A 26,370-nucleotide genomic window follows, 5' to 3' on the forward strand; every position below is an offset into this window, starting at 1 on the left:
CTTCAAACCTAAACAGGCAAGACTCCATAATTTCTCCATCTGAATACTCCCACTTGCAGGGAAAAAAAAATCATTTACTAGGTCAGGAATGATGCTTCAACATAAATACTGTATCAACAACTCCTTAGGTAACATTGATGCTTAATCAGGTTATAGGTAGGATAAAAGCTTATGCTGGGAAAAAAAAAAAAAGCAAGCTTTCTCTTCCATTTCTGGTATAGTGTCTTATTCTTCTGAAATAGTCCTTTAGTAATGCTGTCCCTGAAAATAGTCTGAAATTCGGGCACTAAGAGCTGAATGTGATGTTTAATGCCTGCTCATCCCAATCTTTCTAGCCAATTTATTCTCTATCTGGCTGCATAAATATTGTCCCCTAAAATAATGTATTCATATGAGGTAAATTTTGAATCTCCAGTGATACCTAGGAAAATTATTTTCTCTACATATTGATGACATTTTATTAAAATGTAAAGAATAGCTTCAAACACAAATTCATATATAGCACCACAGGGTAAACAATACACAATATCACATATACTTTAATAATATTGTGTATTATTGTAACAATACACAATATCACATACACTTCAGAATTGCAGGGAAGTTTCTAAAACTTCTATAGCTTCTAGCTATAAAGAAGCTTTGCTTTTTTGTTTTTCTTGATATTGTTCTGAGTACTTACAAGTTTTAAAAAGAGAGAAATAATATACATCTAGAAGATTTTTTTTTTTTTTGCAGTTCCTGAACACATATAAGGAAGAAGGTCATTATACAGGATAATAATAGACAGAGAATGATGGAAAGACATCCAGGTGGTTCAGCCAGGTGAGGCGAGAGGAGTCATGATTTCTCCTGAGATCTTGAGTCAGTAGAGAGGGTCCTGTAGTACAAGACAGGAACAACTTTGGTGATGTTTTCAAAAGTTTCATTTCTCATGTTAGGGAGATGCTTCTGACGCTTCTCACTGAATCTTCTGGTTTCTGTTAGAACAGCAAATCAGTCTAATTTTGGGACTCAGCTTTAGGAATCCTATTCCAATACCAGATTTATTTAGTAATAAAGTCAATATTTGTTTCTCCATCTGCCTACTCCCTTGTCTCTCTTCTGCTTCCAAACTTGGAAAGGAAAACAAACAAAAAGATTCACACTGCAAAATATAATTTTACTAAAAATGTACTCTTTTCTGAAAGTGTAAACAGAAAGCCAAGTATACTAGGTGGCAGAAAACACTTTGAAAAACAATAAACCTGTGCACAAATATGTGGCTGTCTTTACTCATTCAAAGCTACTCTTGCATAATCTGTTTACTGCTCAGTAATCAGCTTGATGCTTTAGTGAGTACAAATTAATACTAGTTGTTATTGCCTGAAGAGGAACCTCAACTTACTTCTCCATGATAGTTCTTTGTTTTATTTTTCTGTTTAGCATGGCCATCCTCCCGGAATCTAACCCATCTTTCATAACTTACATTAAATATCCTAGTATTAGGCCAGGTGCAGTGGCTCATGCCTATAATCCCAGCACTTTGGGAAGCCGAGGTGGGTGGATCACGAGATCAGGAGTTCAAGACCAGCCTGGCCAACATGGTAAAACCCCGTCTCTACTAAAAATACAAAAATTAGCTGGGCATGGTGGTGGGCACCTGTAATCCCAGCTACTCTGGAGACTGAGGCAGGAGAATTGCTTGAACCTGGGAGGCAGAGGTTACAGTGAGCCGAGATCGCACCACTGCCCGCCAGCCTGGGCCACAGAGGAAGACTCTGTCTCAAAACAAAAAACAAACAAACAAAAAAAACCACCTAGTATTTTCTAAGTACTTTTCTTATCCTCACCCTTCAGCTGAAGTTGCATTTTTTCTATAAAAATCTCATAAAACTTTGTTACTTTTCTCCGATTCAATTTTGTATTGTTTTTATTTGTTTAAAAATATTTTTCTAGTAAAATATTAATGTCTTGAGGGAATAAACTGAACCCTATTTAGCTTTAAAATACGGCTGGGTGCAGTAGCTCATGCCTGTAATCCCAGCAGTTTGGGTAGCCAAGACAAGAGGATCAATTGAGGCCAGAAGTTTGAAACTAGTCTGAGCAACACAGCAAGACCCAGTCCCTACAGTAAATAAAACCCAAAAAACGTAGCTGCGCATCGTAGCATGCGCCTGTGGTCCCAGCTATTTGGGAGGCTGAGGCGAGAGGATTACTTGAGCCCAGGAATTCCAGGCTGGAATGAAATGTGGAGACTTGTTGATGATGAGGACATAGATAAGGTTATTTTGGGGCCCAGAGGCTGGGAAAGGGGCACTCTCACTATTTCTGTATGGATCAAAGAGTATCTCTTGAGTCAGTGAGTGCTGATGGTATCACAGCAATATGTGAAAAGTCAACATTTTTTAAACTTTGGAAAGAAATCAGAAAAGAGCTTCAAGGCAGTATAATGCTCCTCTAGAGAAGAGGCAGCTGTGAGTAATAAGGTGGGGGCTCAGAACAGGACAGGGGAAGAGCTGCAGCATCCAGCTGGAGCAGCCTCGTTTTGTGCAGGCACAAGTTTGGCACTCAGTGAGTCCTTCTGCTTATTCCAGTGCAAGAAAGGGAAAAGGAAGAAGAAACACCTTGAAACATTACTCCACAGCATTATATTTTTCTATTTAGTTTCTGTGTTTGATTTCCATAACACACTAGAAGTCACTTTACAACACCTTGAGTAAAGCAAGGTTTCTCAGTTTGTAGTCTGTGTGTGACCATGCAGTGTGATTTACGATGATTTGCGTTATAAATGTTAATGCCTCTCCTTTGACTTTCAAAAATGACTCAATTCAAACAGTAAATTGTGTGGTCACCCCCCCGTGAACCATCTGTATCATATTCTAGATCAACTAAATCAGAATACATGTGTCTGGTGCTAAGGGCCCGGGCCTGCACTCAACAGAACCGTGCAGCTAATCTCTATGTAAAGAAGGAATTCTTTAGCTCTAGACTGTCTAAATTCAAAGCACGTATGAATTGTATTACAAAACACTAACTTTTTGAAAGATATCTATATGTGTGTTGGTATTGAATTTCAAAATCTATAAGTTGATGTTTTTACATTGTTTACATTTATGTTTTCAAACAGTAATCTAAAGCCTCATATATAAGATTTGGCCTGTTTTGGACTAAAGACTAGATGTCCTCCTATATGGGCAAAGAAATCATTTTAAACAGTTTGGGCATATAAATTTTTCTATAATAACTCATCAGGCATGTGTATAAAAGAGACCAAGTTATGACTATATAAACATGTGAATACTATTAGACACATTTTAATTTCATTTTAATTGTATAAACAGAAAAAAAACCAGAAGAATTGGGGTGAGATGTTGATCTTTTGTTCCTCCATTAGTTGTATTTTATCCCCAGTGAAATGAAATTCCTTTGAACTTTTAATTTCCTAAAATAGATACTGAAACAAGTAAAAGGAAGATATTTTATCCAGCAGGTGTAACTTGTAAAATTAAAACCAAGTACAATCTCTAAATTTAAAAAATATTCATCAAGAAAAGGCAAACATTCTCTCTTCAGAATAATTTTGAATATGGTCCTGGCCTTCCATCATTTAACTTTCTAGTGCTTTGCTAGCATATGTTTTCTGGTTTTGTTTCCTCTTTCTCTCCCTTTTCTTGACATTATCCAAAATTTACAGAGCTTCAGATTTTTCAGTATCCAAGTTGGGCTAATTATCATGGTTCAGCATATGGTGTGTTCCAAATGGTATGTAACTGAAGCTATGTTAATATTTTTTCAGACTACATGGGCCAACAGAGCAGGATTTCCTTCTGCTTTTCTATTGTGAGGTTTTATCTTAGGGGTGCTGGGTGGGAGGTATGGGACCAGCAGCAGAGGAAAATTCTTTCTTTTCCTATGGGGTACAAGTAGGGAATTCATGGCTCTAAAGAGCGCAGATGGCAAGGGCTATTGAATTTGCCCAGAGAGAGGCTTCACCAGCTGTCTTGTTGTAGGAGGCACTTGGAAAACCTGCCTGACTGGCTAACGCTACTAGATCTGCAGAGAAACTGCTCATATGAAATGCACTGGTACTGATACATGAGGTTAGGATGGGAATGCCTCTTCCCTGAGTATATGTAGAAAAACCTAGAAAAGAGAAGAAGTCTGTCCCTAATGCCTTAGCAAAAGGTTCACAGATCCACTAAATGAATAATTACTTAATTAATTCCAAAGAAAAACCAACAGACAAATATAACCATAGCTGTAGCCTCCATTTTATACCCCAAGACATGACACTGAGCCTGATCTCTATACCTGCTGATGAAATACATAACCAAGAGTAGATTTAAATACATTATATAATCCTTCTAAGAAGCTTCAGCCATGTGAAGCATAAAGATCAAGATGAACAACTAGGACACGTCGCACCTATGGAGCTTAAACAATAAAAGTGAAAAACAAAAATTTTAACCAAAAAAAATTAAATGTCAGAGTGATACAATAAGAACACAAAAATTAATTTATAGATCTAAATATATGACTTTCAAATATAAACATTTAACAAACGAGGACAGAAAAAAACATTGCTGAGGACAAATTAAAATTCTAGCATATCACATGAAGAAAACACCTTATAGCAGAGGTCTGAAAAAAGAAAATAATTTCACAAATGAAAACTTATGGATAAGTCAAGGAAACCAGTAATGTAAATAATAAAAATTCCAGACAGAAGGGAAAGAGAGCAAAATAAATTATTAAAATTTTAGTGTTTATTATTATAAATAATATACTTTTAACTTGAGAGGTAATTTGAGGTTCAAACTTCAGTGTAGAAAGGGTTTACTGAATCTAAACAGTACTGAAATTTACTGAATCTAAATAGCACTGAAACTAAACAGCACTGATCTAAACAGTACTGTTCTGTATATTCTAGAGAAACTTTTGGGCCCCAAGAATAAAAAAAAAAATTATATAAGATTACTTACAGAAAGAACACATTATATGCAAAGAAGCAAGAATCCAGAAAAAAATTATGTTTCTCATGTGCAGCACTGCAAGCTTGAAAATGATAAAATAATAAATAAAGACTGCTTAAAGAAAATAAATGAATTTTAAAATATTCTGTACAGGTTAAAACGTGTCATTCTTTGCTGAGGGGCAACCACAGAAGACAAGAATGCACTGTGAATGTACTCTAAGAAAAGGCACACAAATTCATACTATAAAATATATTCTAATTTGTAGTCAATAATAAATATACTCAATTTTAATTTGATTATACATAGTGAAATATAAATGTATGATGAAAATATGACTTAGAAATTTTTATTTCTTTATAAGATTATTTGAAACAGATGAAACATTTTATAACTAGAACCTAATAACTAAATTATATCAAGTAAACTCAGGGTTTGGAATGGATGTACAGTTATCTTAAATTCTCATCTTGTAGGGAACTGGGTCTGGAAGTATAATGCCTTGCTTTAGAGTGAGAGTGGTATACAGTCATAATTTATTGTTGGTGCATTAATACATAAATATAATTTAATTATAACTTTGGGGAAAAGGAGAAAATCATCACTAGACTGAATAGACAGCTAAATTAACAAGAATTTGTAAGAAAACAAACATAATCATGATAAAGCTAAAAAAAGGACAAAATTAGCAAGTAAGAAGCAATAAATCTAAGTGGGAAAGCCTCAATTTTAACCATAAATTAAAAGTAACAAATGTAAGTGTATGTCTTTTCATTAATTATTAGCTGCCTTAAATTTCATATCCTGAGAATGTCAGGATTGATTTAGAAGTAGACTCTGACTAGATCAGCTGTCCTCAAACTTCACATAAGCCAGGTAATTCAGCAGAAAATACAGTGCAAAAAATGTGTAATGTTACTATGTTGCAGCAAAAATATCTTCTAATCATATGAATCCTTAAATCCTTAAATAAGCCTACCCCACTACCTCAAATAAAAAGCTGTAAGCACGTGCTTCTGTGTGCCTCTAATTCCTTGAATCCCAGTTTAATACAGGCAGCATAGACACTGAGCTTTGGCCATGACTTTGAGAGCAATAAAGGATGTACCAGGAAGTTAATCCCATGTGCACCACTGTCCAGGAGTATTCTCATGTGTGCATAATATTATGTTGTATTCTTGCTGGTTTGCAGGTAAACTTGGTAATATCCAGTATTTTATTACTATTAATTTAAAACCAGCCTTTGTGGCTTGGCCTACATAGAATTGCATTTCTGTCTCCTTCTTATATGACACAAATAATATTGTTGTCAAATCATAACAAATTATAACAAATTATTTTGTTGTCTTATGAAGTTCATGTTTGTTTGAATTTTCTCAAATATTCACCAAATATTTGCTCACCGTCATTTCTTCATCCCACTCCTTTTGTTGTGTTCAAGGTCCCTTTCCATCTTCCTGAAACACACTGTGTTAATCAGCAATTTCTCCAGTAACTTCAATGTCCTACAACAATATTTACTTTTCTAATTCCTGAACCTGGGTCAATCGGGGCATCTTTGCTTTGGAGTGTGAATGAGATGGGTTTTACTCTGTGTTTCTGGTCAAGTATGTTCCATATGTATCATTACTGGGCCCAGGTTAAAGGAGCAGAAAACTTGGAGCTTATATGCTTCATGGTGTTAGCAGGAGCATGAGAGGCAAGCCAAACCACACAAGAACATTTAAGAACATTTAAAACCTCTGCTTGCATTATGTCACTTATCATTGGCCAAAGCTAGTCACATGGGTAACCTCAAAGTTAAGGATATCTCACCTGTAGTGGAGGAAACTGCAATATAATTTTATAACAGAGAGAGGTTGAAGCATTGATAATAATATGCTTACCACGCACATTTAGGATTGTAATAAAGTTTTGGGAGTAGGAAACTGGCCTATGTCTAAAATTGTTTTTGGAGTTTTCAATGTTATATAGCTATAGAACTACAGGGTAACAAATACTTTTCTTCAGGATATTCATTTTATTTTATTCTCTTCTTTTTCTTTTTCTCTTCCCTCCCCCCCACAAGCCCTCCTCTCCCCTCCTCTTCCCTCGCCTTCCTTTACATCTCTTCATTACTTCCGTCCTTTCTTTCCTTCTTTCCTTCCTTCCTTTTCTTTCCTTTTTCTATTTCTTTCCAGGCTTCTATTGTTTTTTTTGAGAAATTAAATGACATTCAATTTGTTCTTGTATAAGTAAACATTCCCTTCTCTTTAATTGCTGTGAGTCTTTTGTATGAGTCTTTTAATTGTATTATGCAGTTTTATTATAATATAGCCAATGTGTGGATTTGTTTCAATTTAACTTCTTGACTCTCACTGTGTTTTTTGATTCTGAAGATTAGTGTCTTTATCAATTTTTGAAAAAAAATCAAAGTCACTATGTTTTCAAATATTGCCTCTTTTATTTTTGGCTCCTATTATAACCACTTAAAACCCTTTTTAATTAAATATTTAGAACTTTTCATTTCTGTAATTTCCTCAGATCTATCATCCTGTTTACATCACAATTTTCTATTTTCTCTTTGACTTACTCATTGGTAACACACATATGCTATTTTTCAGAGTAAATCATATCACAAGATATGTGAGAGGCCTAGTATTTCACAGTACCTGGTTTGATGTCTTATTTAATGTATTTAAATAACTTAACATACTCATTTAATGTGCTCTTTCATTTGTTAAGGATCAGTTCATGTTTGGGGGTTTCTAATTCTTCTACCTGTGTCTGTTTTCTCTTGTTCCAGGTAGATTGCTTCTCGGTGAACGGGTTTGTAATTTTTAAAGTACACATTCAACTTTTGAGTGGCCTCTTATATCTGTTTAATTCTTTGTGACTTGGGTGAGAAATGTGATCATCCAAAATAGCACGACATTTGCTTCTGCCAGAGCCCTTGGAGTTTTACCACCCTAGACTCAACTTTTAAAGGTAGAATCTTGGAAAGGGAAGAACTTGACTATTCCTTCATAGTAATGCAATCTCCATATTAGTGCAGGACTCAGAACCTGATTTTTTAAATTGCACAGGAGAATTTCATTCTTCTTCTTTGAGACCTGGAAGAAATGAAAAGAGTAGTACCTGCTTATCCACAGCTTTGCTTTCTGTTTTAGACACCTGCAGTTAACCAGTCTAAAATTATTAAATGAAAAATTTCGGAAACAAACAATTCATAAGTTTTAAAATGTGTGCTATTCTGAGTAACATCATGAACTCTCATGCCGTTCTGCTCTGTCCTACCTAGGACATGAATCATCCCTTTGTCCAGCATATTCATGCTGTAGACACTACCCACTTGTTACGCATCAACATTGTCTCTTCTTGACATCCAACCATTGACGTTGTCATTGCTAGATGATCCAGAATAACCCAGAGCAGAGGACCCTCTTTCCAACATATTAGCAGAAGGTCAGTAGTCACCTAACTCTGTGTCACAGTGCCTATGCATTTCACCTGACTTCATCTCATCCCACAGGCATTTTATCATCTCACATCATCATAAGAAGAAAGGCAATTATGGTACAATAGATATTTTAAGAGAGGGTGAGAGAACTCATTCACATAACATTTATTACAGTATATTGTTATAATTCTATTTTATTATTGGTTACTTTTGTTAATCTCTTACAGTGCCTAATTTATACATTAAAATTTATCATACATGTTTAGGAAAAACATGGTATGTACAGGGTCCAGTACCACCTACAATTTTAGGCATCCACTGTGTGTGTTGAAATCCCCTGTAGTTAAGGAGAGTATACTATAGTCCAGAATTTTTCCAATGATGCAGATTTGTTTTTAGTCTACCTATTTACTGTGAGCTCAGACCTAATAGGGTCCCAAGGACATTGTTTTTCTCTCAATTCGTTACTTACAAGGACTGATTCCTCCTCTAACACCCAGATCAGTTCCGGAGTGAATTTATGTATCCACTACTATACTATTCAGTTCACATTGTTTCTAGTTAGGGTGATTGGGGATTTCTTACTTGCAAGCTCAGCAAGGTACTGAAATGATTATAACTGGATAAAGCATACTTTATCCATTATTTCTAAATGTCTGTGGCACGATGGTTTTAAGATTAATCACAATATACCAAATATTCAGAATTGGAAAATATAATATCTTCAATGTAAAGCTATTTATGCTGGCAACAAATAACATATTTTACCTCTTTTATCTACAAAATGGTATGTGTATGTTTATGTGTGTATGCACATGTGTGCACACCTTCATATAGAAAAGTTTAATATAAAATAAAAAACTATATTATATCCCACATTCTGATTGTATCTAATAAAACCAGAAATATTTAACCAAGCCTTTATTTTTTAAGATGGATTAGTAGGAACATTGGGTGACAGTTCTCCTCAGAAAGAAGATAAAATTTACTGGGGAATGCACACGTTCCAAATGGAAAACTGAGGAAAGAGAGCCAGGACCTGTCAGAGCACCTATGGGAAGAAGCTGAAGTGCAGAAAAAGAAAGCAAGAGTATGACAGTGATTGACCTCCAAGGAATGTGGAGCCAAGAAGGAAAGGAAGGTGGGGGTGCTTCTCTGCTTCCCTTACCCCTTTGACTATCCGCTAACTGCCAAACTGTTGGGGAGCCCCTCTGCCCTCATGACCCTGGGCAACACTGTCATTCACAATTTGGGAGTTCCCAGTGACAGAGAAACAGCTGGCCATTACTCATAGTTATGTCCACACTCCTCAGGCCCGCACTAAAACAGCAAACACCATATTGTTTGCGTGCCACCTGTGGTGGACCTCTACTCTGATTTGCCCTCGAGTCGTGGCATCATGAGACCCCCACTTCACACACCCAAACATACGCCACAACCTGTTCTAACTTTGGCAATCACAGGGGATCGGCAGGTCCCCGGCAAACTGCAAACTCCCAAACCTAACCCTCGGTGTGGGCTGCCCCTAAGAGAGCTGGAAACACAGCCTGACAAACCTTCCCTGGGGACAAAGGAGAGACAAGTGCATGGCCAGTCACTGAAGACGGTGGCACGGCCAGCCAAGAATGCACACAGAAACCAGTGCACTGTTGTGAACACAGTAGAGGTTTTCCCTGCTGGGGGCCAATACGTGGAGAAGTGCTTTTCATGCTTTTTGTGGTAGTTCCACCTCCATCGAAAGTGAGCCTGCACTGCTTGGACTTGCACAAAGGGTGGAGTCCAACTCCCACTCCCTGCACAGAGTGGCAGCCTCCCAGCAAAGGATGGCGGGCAAACCACAGAGTTGTCCGCCCTGTACTGGGGAAAGAGGCTCCAACCTGAGCCCATGTTGGTGGTAGCCAAGGAGAAATGTGTGTCCATGGGCTGAAGCTACACTGTGGCCAGGAGCCGAAGGATAAAGTCTGTTTGAACTAAAGGTCATGGGCCCTGTACCAGGGATTCAATTAGGTTCCTGCCTGCTCAGGATGAGGAACTGGTGCATACCCACTAACTCTTTCCCCTGAAACTTCAGTGCACCCCAACATGATCCCCCCCTTGCAACCCTTCTCCCACTGTCAGGGAGGGTGTGACCAATGATCATCAGTCTACACAAAGGAGAGCTGGCTCTTACTCTAGAGTGCCAATTACTGGAGACTGAAGCCTGAATTGCAACACCAAATGAAAAAAAAAACCTGCTGTCAAAATGGCATAGTGTTCGTGCATGCGACAAGCTTGCTAAAACATCCCCACGCTCAGCTCCTCAAGAGACAGAGCGTCAGCTTAAATGTCCAATACACCACTACAACAAGAAGCACCTGAGAAAGCCACCACACAGAAACTATCCATAACCAAGGAACCCATACAGAGCCTTGGGCTCCCTGAAAGCACTCAGAAACAAATAAACAAAATTGAAGGATTATACACAGCATTCAATGCAGCCACACCCTGAAGAAAACAATAAATAAAAGAATCCCATCCAAATGATAATAAAATTAAAAATAAGAAGTAATAACTCCCTCAGATAAGAATCAGTGCAAGAACTCTGGCAGTACAAAAAGACAGAGTGTCTCAACACCTCTATATGAACATAACTCTCTAGCAATGGTTACTAACCTAAAGCAAACTCTGAAAAGACAGATACAGAATTCAAAATACGGATTAAAAGGAAATTCAATGAGATCCAAGAAAGAGTTGAAAATCAACACAAAGAAACCAGAAAAACAATTCAGAATATGAAAGGTGAGATAGCTATATTTTAAACATACATATATAATATATACTTATATATATAACTGTATAACATATATAACTGTATTATAAATATACTTATGTATATAACATATATGACTGTATATATGACATATATAGTACATAACTTCTCAAATTGAAAAATTCACAAAAATATTTCAATAAACAGTTGAAAGCATTAACAATAGACTAGACCGAGAAGAATTTCAGAGCTTGAATAGCATTCTTTTGAATTAACAGTCAGACCAAGTTTTTTTAAAAATTCTAAAATTGAACAAAATCTTTAAGAAATATGCAATTATGTACAGTGAAAAAACCTATGACTTATTGGCATTCTTAAGAGAGAAGAATAAAAAGTAAGCTGCTTGGAAAACATATTTGAGGAAATAATTCAGGAAAGTTTGCCTAATCTTGCTAGAGAAGTCAATGTCTAGATACAAGAGATTCAGAAAACACATGCTAAATGCTATACAAAACAACCTTCACCAAGTTTTATAGTCATCACCCTATCCAAGGTCAACATACACACACACACACAAATCTTAAAGGCAGCTAGAGAAAAGAACCAAATTACCTCTCATATAAAGGTAATCCCATAAGACTAACAGCACACTTCTCAGCAGAAACCTTACAGGCCAGAAGAGATTGGGGGCCTATTTTAGCCTTCTTAACACAAAACAAAGTCAACCAAGACTATGAGATAAAACAGACTTTAAACCAACAACAGTAGAAAAAGGCAAAGAAGGGCATTATATGGTGATAAAGGGAAATAAACAAGAAGATTTAACTTTCCTAAATACATAGGCACTGATCACCAGAGCACACATATTTATAAAACGAATAGTACTAGACCTAAGAAGAGGTAGACAGCTATACAATAGCAGTGGGGGACTTCGACAGCCCACTCACAGCACTAGACAGATCAAGGCAGAAAACCAACAAAGAAACTCAGGACTCAAATTGGACTCTTGATCTTTTTCTTATCTGTTCATGAAAAATTCTCCAAAATTTGCCATAAGCTTGGCCATGAAGAAAATATCAATAAATTCAAAAGAAATGAAATCATATCAAGCATCTTCTCAGACCGCAGTTAAATAAAATTAGATCTCAATAACAAGAGGAGCCCTCAAAAACACAAAAGTCCCATGGAAACTAAAAAACTTTCTTCTAAATGACTTTTGGGTAAATAATAAAGCAGAAATTTAAAAATTGAAACAAGTGAAAATAGAGACACAATATATACCCAAACTTCTGGAATACAGCAAAAGTGTGTTAAGAGGAAAGTTTGTAGTGCTAAATGATTACATGGAAAGCATAGAAAGATCTAAAATTAATAATATAACATCCCACCTAAAGGAACTAGAAAAATAAGAACAAACCCAAAGTCAACAGAAAAAAAGAGAAACAAAGATTAAAGTATAAATAAATGAAATTTAGATTTTAAAAAATCATACAAAGGATCAGTGAAATGAAAAGTTGGTTCTTTGAATGGATAACCGAAATTGATAGACTGTGAGCTAGATTAACCAATAAATCAAAAAAATAAGATTCAAACAAGTGCAATCAGTGGTATTTTTGATAACGCAGAAATAAAAAAGATCCTCCGGAGACTACCATGAACATCTCTATGCACACAGACTAGAAAATCTAGAGGAAATGGATAAATTCCTGGAAGCACACAGTCTCCCAAGATTGAACCAGGAAGAAATTGAAATCCTGAACAGACCAATGATGAGTTATGAAATTGAATCAGTAATTTAAAAAAATCTATCAAGAACAACAGCAAAAAAGCCCATGATCAGATAGATTCGTAGCCAAATTCTACTAGATGTACAAAGATGATCTGGTACTAATCTTACTGAATATATTACAAAAAATTAAAGATAAGGGTTTCCTCTCTAATTCATTCCATAAGACCAGTACCATCCTGATTTAAAAATCTGGCAAGTCCAAGAAATATGGGACTATGTGAAAAGACCAAATCTACGTCTGATTGGTGTACCTGAAAGTGACGAGGAGAATGGAACCAAGTTGGAAAACACACTGCAGGATATTATCCAGGAGAACTTCCCCAATCTAGCAAGGCAGGCCAACATTCAGATTCAGGAAATACAGAGAACGCCACAAAGATACTCCTTGAGAAGAGCAACTCTAAGACACATAATTGTCAGATTCACCAAAGTTGAAATGAAGGAAAAAATATTAAGGGCAGCCAGAGAGAAAGGTCGGGTTACCCACAAAGGGAAGCCCACCAGAATAACAGTGGATCTCTCGGCAGAAGCTCTACAAGCCAGAAGAGAGTGGGGGCCAATATTCAACATTCTTAAAGAAAAGAATTTTCAACCCAGAATTTCATATCCAGCCAAACTAAGCTTCATAAGTGAAGGAGAAATAAAATACTTTACAGACAAACAAATGCTGAGAAATTTTGTCACCTCCAGGCCTGCCCTACAAGAGCTCCTGAAGGAAGCACTAAACATGGAAAGGAACAACCAGTACCAGCCACTGCAAAAACCTGCCAAAATGGAAAGACCATCAAGGCTAGGAAGAAACCACATCAACTAATGAGCAAAATAACCAGCTAACATCATAATGACAGGACCAAATTCACACAAAACAATATTAACTTTAAATGTAAATGGGCTAAATGCTCCAATTAAAAGACACAGATTGGCAAACTGGATAGAGTTAAGACCCATCAGTGTGCTGTATTCAGGAAACCCATCTCACATGCAGAGACACACATAGGCTCAAAATAAAGGGATGGAGGAAGATCTAACAAGCAAATGGAAAACAAAAAAAGGCAGGGGTTGCAATCCTAGTCTCGGATAAAACAGACTTTAAACCAACAAAGATCAAAAGAGACAAAGAAGGCCATTACATAATGGCAAAGGGATCAATTCAACAAGAAGAGCTAGCTATCCTAAATATATATGCACCCAATACAGGAGCACCCAGATTCATAAAGCAAGTCCTTAGTGACCCACAAAGAGACTTAGACTCCCACACAATAATAATGGGAGACTTTAACACCCCACTGTCAACATTAGACAGATCAATGAGACAGAAAGTTAACAAGGATACCCAGGAATTGAACTACAGAACTCTCCACCCCAAATCAACAGAATATAGCTTTTTTTCAGCACCACACCACACCTATTCCAAAATTGACCACATAGGTGGAAGTAAAGCTCTCCTGAGCAAATGTAAAAGAACAGAAATTATAACAAACTGTCTCTCAGACCACGGTGCAATCAAACTAGAACTCAGGATTAAGAAACTCACTCAAAACCGCTCAACTACATGGAAACTGAACAACCTGCTCCTGAATGACTACTGGGTACATAACGAAATGAAGGCAGAAATATAGATGTTCTTTGAAACCAACGAGAACAAAGACACAACATACCAGAATCTCTGGGACACATTCAAAGCAGTGTGTAGAGGGAAATTTATAGCACTAAATGCCCACAAGAGAAAGCAGGAAAGATCTAAAATTGACACCCTAACATGACAATTAAAAGAACTAGGAAAGCAAGAGCAAACATATTCAAAAGCTAGCAGAAGGCAAGAAATAACTAATATCAGAGCAGAACTGAAGGAAATAGAGGCACAAAAGACCCTTCAAAAAATTAATGAATCCAGGAGCTGGTTTTTTGAAAAGATCAACAAAATTGATAGACCGCTAGCAAGACTAATAAAGAAGAAAGAGAGAAGAATCAAATAGACGCAATAAAAAATGATAAAGAGGATATCACCACCGATCCCACAGAAATACAAACTACCATCAGAGAATACTACAAACACCTCTAAGCAAATAAACTAGAAAATCTAAAAGAAATGGATAAATTCCCTGACACATACACCCTCCCAAGACTAAACCAGGAAGAAGTTGAGTCTCTGAATAAACCAATAACAGGCTCTGAAATTGTGGCAATAATCAATAGCTTACCCACCCAAAAAAGTCCAGGACCAGAAGGATTCACAGCCCACTTCTACCAGAGGTATAAAGAGGAGCTGGTACCATTCCTTCTGAAACTATTCCAATCAACAGAAAAAGAGGGAATCCTCCCTAACTCATTTTATGAGGCCAGCATCATCCTGATACCAAAGCCTGGCAGAGACACAACAAAAAAGAGAATTTTAGACCCATATCCTTGATGAATCTTGATGCAGAAATCCTCAATAAAATACTGGCAAACCGAATCCAGCAGCACATCAAAAAGCTTATCCACCATGATCAAGTGGGCTTCATCCCTGGGATGCACGGCTGGTTCAACATATGCAAATCAATAAATGTAATCCAGCATATAAACAGAACCAAGGACAAAAACCACATGATTATCTCGATAGATGCAGAAAAGGCCTTTGACAAAATTCAACAACCCTTCATGCTAAAAACTCTCAATAAATTAGGTATTGATGGGACGTATCTCAAAATAATAAGAGCTATCTATGACAGATCCACAGCCAATATCATACTGAATGGGCAAAAACTGGAAGCATTCCCTTTGAAAACTGGCACAAGACAGGGATGCCCTCTCTCACCACTTCTATTCAATATAGTGTCGGAAGTTCTGGCCAGGGCAATGAGGCAGGAGAAGGAAATAAAGGGTATTCAATTAGGAAAAAAGGAAGTCAAATTGTCCCTGTTTGCAGATGACATGATTGTATATCTAGAAAACCCCATTGTCTCAGCCCAAAATCTCCTTAAGCTGATAAGCAACTTCAGCAAAGTCTCAGGATACAAAATCAATGTACAAAAATCACAAGCATTCTTATACACCAATAACAGATAAACAGAGAGCCACATCATGAATGAACTCCCATTCACAATTGCTTCAAAGAGAATAAAATACCTAGGAATCCAACTTACAAGGGATGTGAAGGATCCCTTCAAGGAGAACTACAAACCACTGCTCAAAGAAATAAAAGAGGATACAAACAAATGGAAGAACATTCCATGCTCATGGGTAGGAAGAATCAATATTGCGAAAATGGCCATACTGCCCAAGATAATTTATAGATTCAATGCCATCCCCATCAAGCTACCAATGACTTTCTTCACAGAATTGGAAAAAACTACTTTAAAGTTCATATGGAACCAAGAAAGAGCCCGCATCGCCAAGTCAATCCTAAGCCAAAAGAACAAAGCTGGAGGCATCATGCTACCTGACTTCAAACTATACTACAAGGCTACAGTAACCAAAACAGCATGATACTGGTACCAAAACAGAGATATAGACCAATGGAACAGAACAGAGCCCTCAGAAATAATATCACACATCTACAACCATCTGATCTTTGACAAACCTGAGAAAAACAAGCAACGGGGAAAGGATTCCCTATTTAATAAATGGTGCTGGGAAAACTGGCTAGCCATATGTAGAAAGCTGAAACTGGATCCCTTCCTTACACCTTATACAAAAATTAATTTGAGATGGATTAAAGACTTACATGTTAGACCTAAAACCATAAAAAACCCTAAAAGAAAACCTGGGCAATACTATTCAGGACATAGGCATGGGCAAGGACTTCATGTCTAAAACACCAAAAGCAATGGCAACAAAAGCCAAAATTGACAAATGGGATCTAATTAAACTAAAGAGCTTCTGCAGAGCAAAAGAAACTACCATCAGAGTGAACAGGCAACCTACAAAATGGGAGAAAATTTTCGCAACCTACTCATCTGACAAAGGGCTAATATCCAGAATCTACAATGAACTCAAATTTACAAGAAAAAAACAAACAACCCCATCAAAAAGTGGGCAAAGGACATGAACAGACACTTCTCAAAAGAAGACATTTATGCAGCCAAAAAACAAATGAAAAAATGCTCATCATCACTGGCCATCAGAGAAATGCAAATCAAAACCACAATGAGATACCATCTCACACCAGTTAGAATGGCAATCATTAAAAAGTCAGGAAACAACAGGTGCTGGAGAGGATGTGGAGAAATAGGAACACTTTTACACTGTTGGTGGGACCATAAACTAGTTCAACCATTGTGGAAGTCAGTGTGGTGATTCCTCAAGGATCTAGAACTAGAAATACCATTTGACCCAGCCATCCCATTACTGGGTATATACGCAAAGGATTATAAATCATGCTGCTATAAAGACACATGCACACGTATGTTTATTGCAGCACTATTCACAATAGCAAAGACTTGGAACCAACCCAAATGTCCAACAACGATAGACTGGATGAAGAAAATGTGGCACATATATACCATGGAATACTATGCAGCCATAAAAAATGATGAGTTCATGTCCTTTGTAGAGACATGGATGAAACTGGAAACCATCATTCTCAGCAAAGTATCACAAGGACAAAAAACCAAACGCCGCATGTTCTCACTCATAGGTGGGAATTGAACAATCAGAACACGTGGACACAGGAAGGGGAACATCACACTCCAGGGACTGTTGAGGGGTGGGCAGAGTGGGGAGGGATAGCATTAGGAGATATACCTAATATTAAATGACGAGTTAATGGGTGTAGCACACCAACATGGTACATGTATACATATGTAACAAACCTGCACATTGTGCATATGTACTCTAAAACTTAAAGTATAATAATAATAAAATTAAAAAAAATCTGGCAAGAACACAACAGGAAACTACAGGCCAATACCCCTGATGAACATAGATGCAAAAATCTTCAACGAAATACTAGCAAACAGGATCCAGCAGCACATCAAAAATATAATCCATTCCAATCAATTGAAAGACTTCATTGCCAGGATGCAAGAATCATTCAATATATGGAAATAAATGTGATTTGCCACATAAACATAATTAAAACAAAAACCATATGATTACCTCGATAGATGCAGAAAAATCTTTTGATAAAACACAACATCCCATCATGATAAAAACCCTCAACAAACTAGGCATCAAAGAAACATACCTAAAAGTAATAAGAGCTCTATATGTCACACCCACAGCCGACATCACACTTAATGGGGAAAAGTTGAAAGTATTCTTCCTAAGAACTGGAATAAGATGAGGATGTCCACTCTCACCACTCCTATTCAACATAGTACTGAAAGCCCTAGCCAGGTCAGTTAAGCAAAATAAAGAAATACAAGGCATCTAGATAGGAAAAGAAGAAGTCAAATTACCTCTGTTTGCTAATGACATGGCCATATACTTAGTAAACCCAAAGATTCCTCCAAAAGACTCTTAGACCTGATAAATTACTTCAGTAGAATTTCATGATGCAATATTAATGCACAAAAATCCCTTGCATTTCTGTATACCAACAGTGCTCAAGCTGAGAGCCAAATTAAGAACTCAGTCTCATTTATAATTGCCACACACACAAATAAAATAGCTAGGAATATATTTAACCAAGGAGGTGAAAGACCTTTACAAGGAAAATTACAAAGCACCGATTAAATAAGTTGCAGATGACACAAACAAATGGAAGTACATTCCATGTTCATGGAAAGGAAGAATCAATATAATTAAAACGACTATACTGCTGAAGCAATCTAAAGATTCAATACAATTCTTATCAAATTCCTATGATCATTTTTCACAGAATTAGAAAAATAAATTCTAAAATTAATGTGGAATCAAAAAAAAAACCCAAATAGGCAAAGTAATTTTCAGCAAAAAGAACAGGACTGAAGATATCATATTACCCAAACTCAAATTATACTACAAAGCTATAGTAACCAAAATAGCCTGGTACTGGTACAAAAATAGACACATAGATCAATGGAAGAGAATTGAGAATCCAGAAATAATGCCACACATTCACAACTAACTGATTTCTGAAAAAGTCAACAAAAATAAACAATGAGGAAAGGACACCTTAATCAATAAATGGTGTTAGGAAAACTGGCTAACCCACATGCAGAAGAATGAAACTGGACCTCTCCTTCTCACTATGTGCAAAAATTAACTCAAGATGAATTAAAGATTTAAATGTAAGACCTGTAGTTATAAAAATCCTAGAAGAAAACCTAGAAAAAACTCTTCTGAATATTAGCCTGGGCAAAGAATTTATGACTAAGACCACAAAAGCAAATGCAATAAGACCAAAAATAGACAAATGGGACTTAGTTAAACTAAAGAGCTTCTGCACAGCAAGAGGAACAATCAACAGAATAAACAGACAACATACAGAATGGGAGAACATTTTTGCAGATGCATTCAACAAAGGACTAATACCCAGAATCTAAAAGTATAGGCTTGAAAAAAATATTTTTAAGTAAAAAAATTAAAGAGTAAATAGTTTACTTATATAAAAATTCTTCTACATATTTAAAAGAAACTTCCTAGTGGAAACTTAGCAAAAGGTATGAACAGTCAAGACAATAAAGGGTGAAAATGAGTCATTAATAAATACTTCATAAATTTGCTCAGGCTTCCTAGCACTCAAGGAAATGAAAATAAACCCAACTAGGTACTATTTTTTTTCTCATCAGTTCAAATACATTTCACAACAAAAATTAAGTTCACTACTGGCATGCATACAAGCACTTTCGTACATTGCCAATGGTAGTAAGTACCTGAGGGAAACGAAAGTAGTAGCAACTGGTACTTTTAAAAATACACATATTCTTCACCATGTACTCCTACTTTATTTAACCTATCCTATGTTTAAAACACTAAGATATAATGCTTACAATATAAGGTATTTGGGTGATGGATACCCTAAAAGCCCAGACTTGACCATTATGCATGTATCAAAATTGCATGTGTACTGCATAAAATTAAATGAATAAATAATAACACAGTAAGATATAAGTACCCACATACAAGGGGTTGGTTATAGCACCATTACTTACATTTGTTAAATCTGAAATAAACACTTCCATTAACATGAACATAGTTATATAATTAATGGTATACAATTGGTTTTTTGTTAATTAAAATAGTTATTTCTGGTAGAAACATTTTCTAGAAAAATAAAATGGCTATTTGTTGTTAGACTAGATGCAGAGAGAAAGAACCGTCTTGTTAAAGGTCTCTAGATCCTCACAATAGAATTTTACACAACTATTAAAAGGAGAATATATGCATCTTTTCCTAGAGGTTGCTCATGACAAATCATTAAATTAAAAAATAGAATTACACTTTCTTAAAACATGTATATATATTTGTGTGTGTGCAATGTGTGTACATACATATTTCCACATACTCAAAGATTTTCTCTATCTAATTTTTGACCTGTATTAATTATGTAAGCAATTAAGCTTCCAATTAGCTGGCCTAATATAAGAGGTAGATATGAGCTATTGGAGAGGAATGTAAAATAGAGGATGAAAAAAAGCAAGCTATGATAAAATAATGCCAAATCCCTCAATGTAAGGACATTCTAATAGAGAAAATCATCAGGTAACTCAAAGACAGAACAGACGGCTTTTGATTATGTAAGTTGTCTTGTTAATTATAGTTAGTCTAAAATTCCCTTTGGCTGTTACAAAAAGGATTAAAATTCTTTTCTTTTTTTTTTTTTTGAAACACAGTCTTGCTCCGTTACCCAGGCTGGAGTGCAGTGGTGCGATCTCGGCTCTGCAACCTCTGCCTCCCAGGTTCAGGTGATTCTCATGCCTCAGCCTCCAGAGTAGCTGGATTACAGGTGTGCACCACAACACCCAGCTAATTTTTGTATTTTTAGTAAAGACAGGGTTTCACCATGTTGGTCAGGCTGGTCTCGAACTCCTGACCTCATGATCCACCAGCCTCAGCCTCCCAAAGTGCTGGGATTACAGGCATGAGCCACTGTGCTCGGCCCACATTTCTTTTTCTGTCTAAGAAAGTATAATAGAAAATCTATAATATTTGGTGAGTTTCTTATGATCTCATAGTGATAGGGCTTATGTCTGTAAACATCAATTTTTATAGGCTGTTACAGCTATAGGTATAAGTGTGAAGGAACTTGGATTAAATGCAACTGAACTCTATATGCCATAACTGAGGTTACCTTGGGTCTTGAATATTTTGCAGTCCAGAGAGTTAAAGGCTCTCACAGTGTTGGATGTTTGTCAGTGGAGTTACATATCACAATAACTAGAAAACTTAAAAAAAAAATCTAAATATTCAGGCCTTGATCTCTTTGTCCTGAATTAGATACACTTAGATATGTGGAACTCTGGTGATATGTTTTTCCAAACTCTTCTGTGAGGTGTGCTTCATTTATTAACAACAGCTAATCTTTTCAATTACTTCCAATTTATGGAAAATTCCATCTTAAATGTACTGAAAATGAGGCAAAGACGGTTTTTTGATTTCTAATCTGTTTAATCTAATCTAGTAATTTATTCTTGGTATTTTGCTTTTATTTGACACTTTAGGTACCTAGATTCTGAGTTTTATGAGTCAATAAGTTAAGTGTTGTTTTCTAACTCGGTGCATTTTCAGTGATGTGGCATCGCACTTCCAGGTGAAGTTTAAACATTCCCATCCTACATCTTCAGCTTCGACTTGAACAACCATCTCCCCTGTTTGAGGTTCCCACTATTAGCTGTTTAATCTCTTTCTCTTTCCCCTCTGAGGCATTGTACAGAATGCTGTATAATCCGTCCCTCAATTCTCACACACCCCACTTTTTATAACTACTTCCTGCTCATGCTTCAGATCTCTATTGAATGTTGCTTCCTAAAGGAGGTCTTCCCTGTCCTCTAGGTCTAGGTATGTCCTCCTGCTTCCCATAGCAATTTCATTTTCTCTTCATCATATTACACTTCAGTGATACAGAAATACATAAATTTGAGTGCTTATTATACAGTAATCGATCAGACTATTTTTTAATATACCAGTGGTTTCTACTTCTCAATCAATAAAAATCAGTAAAATATTTATGAATACATTTCACTATTATAGTGATATCTTAGGATGCGCTCTCACCTTAACAGATTATGTAACTTGACATGTATTTTAGTGACAGGTAGATATATTTCTCTAGGAGAGAAAAAAAAAAGTTAGTATGGAATTTTTTTTTTTACTTGAAATCTAATACATGTTTTATCCAGAGACTTGATCACAATTCCTGGGATATAACAAAGTCAGCAGCAGTGGCAGCAGACTTACCTGCATCATGTGCCCACACCCAGCTCATGGCCCTAATCTACCTTTCTAAAATTCTCTAGCAATATCTCACCATGTATTCTTTAGGCCCCTACTCATTTGGACTAATTTTTGGTGCCCAAACATACCTTTCACTTTTTTTCCTTTCAGACGTGTACTCATGCCAATCCATCTGGAATCTGTCTTCCCAGAACCCTCCTCAACACCTTCCAGACCTAATTGCCTTCCTCTACCTAGGCCTATTTGGGTTTGTTAATGCCAAGGACAGTACCAGGCCCTTATTCAACTCTTTATATACCTCAGCACACAATAGATCAGTAGAAATGTAGAAAATCAAACCCTCTAAGTTACATTCCAGAAAAGTAGCATTCATAATGTTTTTTTTTCTGATTGTTCGCAATTTGCTAAATCAACAAAGTAAAAGTGTCTCTCCTTTTACTCCTATGTGCTAAACTAGAATTTTCTTGACTTTTCCTTACCTCTCCACAGCCTGGCATAGCCTATCACAGTATCTTGCAAATAATAGTATTTCATTATGTAATTAAATGCAAGTATCTTGCAAATAATAGTATTTCATTATGTAATTAAATGCAAATATTTTGATAAAGATGTTGCTCTTTGGTAAATGATCCTTTCCTTGTGTATGGAATAAATTACTATATTTATGGAAAGTGTGAGAGCAATATGAATTCTGTTTAAAAGACCATGATTTCTTCCAGAGTACCAAAGCCTGTTGGGGCCTACAGAGTTAATGTTTCTAAATAAGAATCAATTTCCTAGTTATTCAAGAGAGGTGCAAGAAAAAATATTAGTGCAATGACAGACCTGAGTGGAAAAATGTAAAGTAAGTATAATTCAGTTTGAACAGTTATTTTTGTGCCTAAAGTTTTTTAAAAGTCGAGAATTGCCATGAGGTTCTTTAAAAATATAGATAGTACACACACTTTTTTTTTAAATTGTAGATTGTGACTGGGTACAGTGGCTTATGCTTGTAATCCCAATGCTTTGGGAGGCTGAAGCAGGAAGATCAGTTGAGGCCAGGAGTTCAAGACCAACCTGGATCACATAGCAAGACCCCATCTCTACAAAACACACACACACAGACACACACACACATACACACAGAGTAGATACTTGTATTTGCATCTCGGCAAAGACTTTTAAAACAGGTCAGAAAATTATCCTACTAGCCAATGTATCATTTTTCTGAAGAACAGACAGGTAAAAATTATAATAGTAATTAAACAATCTTAAGAAAATGAACATAAATGGCACCCAGAAATATTAAAGATTAAACAAACATACCTTCCAATTGCAGAATTATGACTTATTGGCTGAGTCTACATGAAACCAAAAATACTTGTTTAAATGTGAAAAGAAAAATTGAACTGATTATCTAAGTATGTTGTTCTCAAGATGCTATAAGACTGGTTTAGTTTTGGTTGAAATTACCTTATTTGATATTATGTAAACAGGCTAAATGCCATACAAACACACATAAATAAATTTTTTCAAGTTAAAATTAAAGCTGGGAAGGCATATAGTGTCAGATGATGATGACTGAAGTTCAGAGATAAAAATATTATACGATACTAGGCAAATAGGAAGAAACTTAAAATGAGTAGTGTATGGTAAATGCAAAGTACACTGACAATAAAGGAGGAGGCAGACAATTTCATAGATTATTACATAAAAGAACATGTAAGAACTTATCATGAAGTTGTATTGACTTCTCAAAGCAAATGTTATGAACAATATAGTTATTTGATTTCCCTAAGACTTGAAATGTTTAACATTATAACCCATGTTTCCTCTTCATAATGGTCAACTATTTAGGAGCTTATATTGACCTAGATGGATTTTCTTTGGTGTTTTTGTTTTGTTTTGTTTTGTTTGAGACAGAGTCTCGCCCTTTCACCCAGGTTGGAGTGCAATGGTGTGATCTCAGCTCACTGCAACCTGCAACCTTCACCTCCCGGGTTCAAGAGATTCTCCTGCCTCAGCCTCCCTAGTGGCTGGGATTACAGGCGTGTGCCACCATGCCTGGCGAACTTTTTTTTTTTTACCTTTAGTAGAGACAGGGTTTCACCATGTTGGCCAGGCTGGTCTCAAGCTCCTGACCTTGTGATACAACCGCCTCAGCCTCTCAAAGTGCTGGGATTACAGGCGTGAGCCACTGCACCCCGCCCCAAATGGATTTTCTGATATTTTACTTTCACGCCTTCTCTGAGTGGTACTCTAAATCTTTTGTGCCTGATGGTCTGAAATTATTTTTACTACTTCATTTTTTAAAGATTAGAAAAGAACACGTACAACATGGTTACAAATCAGTATGTCCTTGGGAATGAACCAAAATTGATAAGCAGAAGTCGGAAGTAAACAACACTGCTCTTAGATGTTCTACATTCTCTTTGTTTATGACCTTTATGGAAAATGGCCACTGATTCTACTGTCAATGCTTTCAGCCATATTAAGTTTGTTGGTAGAAAAAGAAATTCTGGTTTTTGAATTTTCAAAAAAAAATTCTTATTGGAGATAAGATATTTTTAACCAAAGTGCTAGGAAGTAGGTATAAAATAAAGTCAAGTCTCAGAGGCAAAGAAACCTGAGGTCAAGGCTCATATTAACCTTTTACTAGCTTCATGACTGGGAAAATTAATGACTTCTTAATCTTCAGTTTTATTTTTGATAAAATATCACTAACAATCTTTGCTTTACAGTGATGTTATGATTAAGATAATGCATAATAGAGAATAAAATTGTGCCTGACACATGGTAGCTAATTAAAAAACAGTGTTTTTTAGTAATGTTAATAACAGATACTATTTCAAGAAGTGTTTAGTGAGTTTTATTTTATGTAACAAGGGCTGGTAGAAGCTACCTGGGATCTTGCATTCAAAACAATACTGACATTATGTCTACCCTCAGAGATTCACCAGGGTCCATAAAGGGTATGGCAACATGCATATAATACATATTTGATTTTTGTTAAAAAAGTTGTTTGGCTTGCCCAAGGTGACACAGCACCATCATAATTAGAATTTAGTTCTCCTGGCTTTGGATTTTGTAGAAGTTCAGGATGGAATGTTATTTTGGTTGAGACAAATAGTTTATCAATGTAAGTGGAAATCATGGACATATAAGAAGCAATTGGTATTGTATATCTGAAGATATGTGAGTGCATGTGACTGTCAATCAGACCTAAAATAAGACAGTGTATCTACTACAGATGGAGTTTAAAGTCTATTAGAGCAAAAAACATTGCTATGAATCTTTGTAAAGACAAGACATTGTTATAGTTATGTATTTCTACAGATACCAATTTCAAAAAATATTTGAAGCAATGTGTTTAAGTCAAGGAAACTGGCCAGACCCTGAAATGATTTCACACATTATAGTTGAACTCTGATGTGAATAAGAGTAAAATAAATACATTATCCTGTTTTTTCTTCTAACTTTAGTTTTGCAATTGGACTGGTTCATTGTTAGCATCTGTAGGCTAACTTACAATTTTTTCAAAAACATAAATTTGATTCATAAAGGCTGAGGCTTGTAGTTATATCTTTAATCATCCATGGAATGTCACACCGTTAGAGGCCTGAGGCGATGCAACATTAATTCAGCAAATATTTATTTTGTGTCCGCCTGTGTGCTAGGCAGAGTTCTATGTACATGGAATATAGTAATGAACAAAATTGAGAAAGAACTTCACTGTGGAGCTTATATTTTGGAGTAAGAGCAGATAATGAAATTAAATATAATAGAGAAATTTAATATATATTAAATATAACTATATATGATTAAATAGAGAATTTAATGAAATTGAGTATAATAGAGAAGTAAATTACACAATATATTAGAAGGTAGTTAGGTGTTATTTTAAAAATAAAAACATAAACAGAATAAGGGGAAAGAGAGTTGAATAAGGGCGAGTAAGTTTCAGCGTTAAATAAAGCGGTCATTGGGTAGAGAGATTTGAAGGAAAATTTTATAGATATGAGGAATTAGCCACTGTATGTATCTTGACAAACTTTCCCTCTTGGAAGAAATAGTTAGAACAAGAGGCTTAATAAAACTATAACAAACCTGGCATGGTTGAGAGGTCCAGTGTGGCTGGAGCAGAATGATAAGGTCAGAG

General features: G+C 36.0%; 2 long non-coding RNA genes across 2 annotated transcripts in view; both read right to left on the minus strand.

Annotated features, from left to right (window-relative positions):
* LOC129030077 (uncharacterized) overlaps positions 1 to 26,370 on the minus strand; it is a 1,381,814-nt gene that overhangs the window by 17,342 nt on the left and 1,338,102 nt on the right. The window lies entirely within an intron of this gene.
* On the minus strand, positions 513 to 24,563 carry LOC129030079 (uncharacterized). The gene is made up of 3 exons (XR_008500552.1): positions 24,546 to 24,563; positions 22,053 to 22,106; positions 513 to 1,147 (listed from the first exon to the last, which is right to left on the minus strand). It is a non-coding gene; the product is annotated as an uncharacterized LOC129030079 (long non-coding RNA).

The sequence above is a fragment of the Pongo pygmaeus genome, chromosome 12, assembly GCF_028885625.2.
Source record: "Pongo pygmaeus isolate AG05252 chromosome 12, NHGRI_mPonPyg2-v2.0_pri, whole genome shotgun sequence".
NCBI lineage: Eukaryota > Metazoa > Chordata > Mammalia > Primates > Hominidae > Pongo > Pongo pygmaeus.